Source organism: Pseudochaenichthys georgianus, chromosome 20, assembly GCF_902827115.2.
Source record: "Pseudochaenichthys georgianus chromosome 20, fPseGeo1.2, whole genome shotgun sequence".
Lineage (NCBI taxonomy): Eukaryota > Metazoa > Chordata > Actinopteri > Perciformes > Channichthyidae > Pseudochaenichthys > Pseudochaenichthys georgianus.
Window position 1 is genome coordinate 8,616,080 of NC_047522.1, and position 5,253 is coordinate 8,621,332.

The 5,253-nt window shown below is 39.3% G+C and overlaps 1 long non-coding RNA gene across 1 annotated transcript; it reads right to left on the minus strand.

Annotated features, from left to right (window-relative positions):
• Window positions 1-224: 224 nt before the first annotated feature.
• Window positions 225-2,101, minus strand: LOC139435893 (uncharacterized). The gene is made up of 2 exons (XR_011645104.1): window positions 1,931-2,101; window positions 225-1,105 (listed from the first exon to the last, which is right to left on the minus strand). It is a non-coding gene; the product is annotated as an uncharacterized lncRNA (long non-coding RNA).
• Between the last annotated feature and the right edge of the window lie 3,152 nt (window positions 2,102-5,253).

Below are 5,253 nucleotides of genomic sequence, written 5' to 3' on the forward strand. Positions count from 1 at the left end.
TTTCCACTATCCCTTTAAGTACACTACAAAATAAATTAAAGATGTGCAACAACTGTATCAGTAATTAAAATGATATAACTTATGCACAGGCTTGGGAGGGCTACTTGCCAAAAACACAACCAGTAACTTCATGTGAGTATCAAGATATAAAAGTAATGTAACCTGATAACTTTCTTTTTGTTTTGGATTACTTCAATATCAAATGTAATGCAAAAGAGAAGAAATATGAATATGATTTTTTTACTTAAAATGTATAATATAATACCATAAAGCAGATTCAGGCAGTAGGTGTAGAGATTCACAATTAAAGTATTATCCTCCAGAACAGTACGGCTTCCAGAGAAGAGATACCATTTGATCATTTTACAACAACCACTATCTGCTCTTTTTAGGTTTTGAATAAGATTGTAATCCTGAGTTTCCCTATTATTAAAAAAAGTAAAACTAATCCGATTACATCTCTTCCTATGTAACTAAGGATTACACTTTCATTTTTTTCTATACGATCTTGATTCGTGTTCGATGTAATCCATTACTATCTAAGCCAATACAAGTCATAACTTTTGGAAAATTGTCTCAAGTTATAAATTATGCCTTCAATCTCTTTCACGTGGAGAAGACATCCCATTGGCCGAGGCGTTGCAACTTCCCTCAAGCGTCCTACATGAAAGAAAGATCACATGTTAGAAATGTGTGCACAAACTATTCAGTATGACCCGTCTTAGTTTAAAGCCCAAGTGTAAGAGTGAACAGAGGCGGAGTCTGCCTGTTTTCCAATTTGTTTTGTTTGTTGGCTGCTGCTGCCCAAACCAACACCCTCCTCACAAGCATTGACTGTTGGAATGTCATTATGCTCCACATGTGGAACAACAAAGGCTTCTTCAGGCATGCCTTGTATCATAATGATATTGCTCTGATCAGCAGCAAGACTGTTTTCACCACTACCATGGTCTACATCTGCAACCTCCTCATTGCTATTAACAGTCGAACTAGGAGTGTCACTTACCTCGTCATTGTTACTCACCCTGCTTCTCCTTCCAGGCTGTTGTTCTTTGGTGAAATAGAAAATGGTGGGCACTGCAGTGTTTTTCAGGCATCTCCTTCCCTAATAAAAATAATAAACAAAAACACATAAAATAACTTTTTGAGGTCTGTAGATATTCAACTTTCTTTTGAATAATGTTGTTTTAAATGTAAGAGTGCATTATAAAAGACAATAGAGGGCCAACATGTTAACTATGCAGTTAATCCATTCAACAATTACGTGTTTCCAAGATTCAGATTCAAAGGATTTATGTCATAGCACATAGGCTACAGTGTGGGAATGGCAATGAAAATCATCTGTCCCGAGCTCCTCCAACAATGCAACAGTTATATAAAGACATAAAACAATAAAAGAAATTCAAAATTAAATTAAGAATAATAAATTAGTGCAGGCAGAAATCTATATACACGTAAATATAATAAGACATATGCAAGAACAGAATGTAAAGATAAATATTGTATAGTAAAATTAAATTAAATCATTTTTTTTTACAGTGATAGCTGTTAAGATAAATAAGTTATAAGATGACAACAGATGAATGAATGTTGCTATTAAAATAATGTAAAAAAAAGGTAATATAATTCATCTGTTTTTAACATAGAGTATGTGGGGGGAAATGGCAATTCTCTATCTATGATAAAGAGTCTTTGCATAAATTGAAGAGAAATGTGATGGTTTGCAAACCATCTTTACTTAACTGGCAAAATCTTAATTTGGCCTTTAATAAAAAGAACATTACTCATCACTGATGTGCAAGCTGTGCCATAATTGCCATTAAGTGCCATTATTTAGCATTGTATAATGTATAACATGTATTTAATTAGTAACAACAATTTACACTCATAAATGGAACCAAGTTATTTTGTTTTAAAAAAGGATCTGTACCCATGAGTCCGTGCTGAAGGGATGACTCTCAAAGTGTGCACTGCACAGGCGAGAAGAAACGTTGGGGGTCCATGTATTCCTCCGGATGTTCAGCACCCACTGGTCCAGCCTGTCTGGATCACCTAAAGGAAACCTTTATTCAAAAATACATGAAAACCGACCCAAAGACAACAGGAGGGTTAATGCTATATTCACTTAATAACGCATGAACAACTTTTACAAATATTTCTATATTGTCTGTGTTGGTAAATGTAATCTAGGTTGCACATTTCCTGCTGAAATACATGCATGGGCCTACCAAGTTACTGCGTGGCACTTTGGTTTTGATAAAACAGTGTAGTTCCACTATATAAACGTTACATTCATAATCAAACGAGATAATATGCAAGATAAATAGCTATTTGTTGTTATTCTTAATGCTTGTCATTCACACGTTAATAAAATAAGTACCGATACATAGCAGAACAATTGTGGCGATGTTCAGCTTAATAAGCCTTGTTCAACATCATTTCTTTAGCTAATACTATAGCGGGCTGCAGGCGAACCAAGTCCGCGTTTCGCTGCATTCCTTGATCTCCAGTTATAACGCCGGGCTCCGCCGCTGGCCGAAGCTAACGGAGCCGCAAAGGGCTAGCTACAGCTCCGGTTAGCTTCGGCGGCGGACTCCGGCGGCCACCACTGGGATAATTGGGTCCCCTTTTAACATTTGCTCCCATTTAGCATTATGGGCGTCATAGCCATAGACTATAAAAGTCTTACCCAAGGCTGAATCATAAACTAAACTGTATATATATATATACACATGCATAAAGGGTTACGTCCTTAGCTAGCTACATAACAAGCTAAGCTAACAAGCACACAAACACCTGCTAACGGGGTTAACATGTATAATATTATCATTTTACTCACCGAAAAAAGCTGTGAGTAGACTTCTTGGAAGTTCTGTTAGTACATTCAAGCGCACAGCACGACATCTTAATTGTCTGGTATATCACCACGAACACGGCTAAAGCTAAAGGGTCAAGTACTATGACTAACTAACGTTGTAGCCTCTATGGTTGTAGCCTAGCAGAGTGGACAAGTTGCTGTTAGCTGACAGTGAGGCACGTATCTGTCAATCAAAGTGACCACGCCCTAATGTATGCACAAACTTTAAGACCTAATATAAATAAAAGGGTCGCGTTAGAAAACAATTCACTCACAGATCCATAATCATGAAGGTGGAATCTAACTATATCGATAATAAAATGTATGGAGCCAGGGAGAGAAACATGTTTTTTTCCGCTGTAAAGTTGGGCATTTTAACATGGGGGTCTATGGAAATTGCTCCTTTCTGCAGCCATCGCCTATCGGCCAATATATGAACTGCAGTGTGTGGCACTTCCGTATTGGCTTCCCGGCTCTTCCCCAGAGTTTGCCGCTTGGCTCAGAACAGTCTCATAATACACACATGCACACAGAAGGATTCACACTTGTATTTCATGATCCGCAAAAGGATTCACACTTGTGTTTTTCAATGCACACACAAATGTGTTCCGTTTCATATACATGTAAATAAAATCAAAATACAGAAAAAAAATTTAAATATGTATTTTTGATCCTCACATATTTGTTTTCCGTTTAAATCCCCTGAACCTGGTTTTTGAGACTCCCCTGACGGTCAGCCGATTCGTACTTGTAATTTTTTCTATCTATAGCCAATCAGATATCTCCTCAATTTTAAGCCAATCACATGAGCGCACCCCCTCGAGGGTAGATTTCTTGCGTTCATGACGTAGCGCTTCATGTACGTATTTTGCGCTGTCCGGAGCTGACAGGTCCATGGAGCCTGCCTGCAGGCGCTAATCTCAGGACACCTCCACTCTCAGTACATTGCCACTTTCCGAACAGGAAATGCACGCAAATACAAGCTTTTATATTATTAATGTACAGCACCACTTTCCGAACCATTAATGAATGCTTGTGCTTGTGTGTAGTGATCCAATATCGTTACCATAGCCTTGCCCTTTAACAGTTATTACGAGCCCTTGCTCAGCCTTACGGCCCGTCTACACTACAGGCATAAAAAAATCTTGAAGATGGGCGTGTCTGAGGCTTGGCGATTTCTCGCGCCCAAGGCGACCAACAACCAATCAGGAATCTCCTGCCCGCCCCCGCCATACAAAGCAATAGCAATGTTAAAACGAAATAAACTGGATATAAAATCCACAAACAGGCGAAAACCTACCAGTTTCATCCACTGTCTCTGCCACCTCCCTCCATGCCTGGCTCCTCCGGTTTGTATCCCGGTAGATGAACACAACAGAGACTGATCATACAGCACCGGGTGATTCACTACCGCTCCATTTTTTGGAATATGAGGAAATGACCTGCATAGTCTCTCCCAGCATATACGCGGTTTGATTGGCTAGCCCTTGTACTGTCAGATTTGCATACGCAGGATTTGATTGGCAGTGATTATATAGACTTACTCTACATGTTAAAACTTTGTTAATTGTCACCTGTGCTTTATATGGCCACCAGCAGCAGTCTCCAGAGCCCCGGCTGTGTCTACACCAAGCGGCAAACTCTGGGGAAGAGCCGGGAAGCCAATACGGAAGTGCCTCACACTGCAGTTCATATATTGGCCGATAGGCGATGGCTGCAGAAAGGAGCAATTTCCATAGACCCCCATGTTAAAATGCCCAACTTTACAGCGGAAAAAAACATGTTTTTCTCCCTGGCTCCATACATTTTATTATCGATATAGTTAGATTCCACCTTCATGATTATGGATTTGTGAGTGAATTGTTTTCTAACGCGACCCTTTTATTTATATTAGGTCTTAAAGTTTGTGCATACATTAGGGCGTGGTCACTTTGATTGACAGATACGTGCCTCACTGTCAGCTAACAGCAACTTGTCCACTCTGCTAGGCTACAACCATAGAGGCTACAACGTTAGTTAGTCGTAGTTACTGCACTTGACCCTTTAGCTGTGTTCGTGGTGATCGTGCCTGTTAGGGAATATTGTTACAAATACTAGATAATTAAAATGTCGTGCTGTGCGCTTGAATGTACTAACAGACCTTCCAAGAAGTCTACTTTCAGCTTTTTTCGGTGAGTAAAATGATAATATTATACACCTCGTTAGCAGGTGTTTGTGTGCTTGTTAGCTTAGCTTGTTATGTAGCTTATTAGCCAGCTAAGGACCTAACCCTTTATACATATATACAGTTTAGTTTATGATTCAGCCTTGGGTAAGACTTTTATACTATATGGATATGACGCCCATAATGCTAAACGGGAGCAAATGTTAAAAGGGGACCCAATTATCCCAGTGGG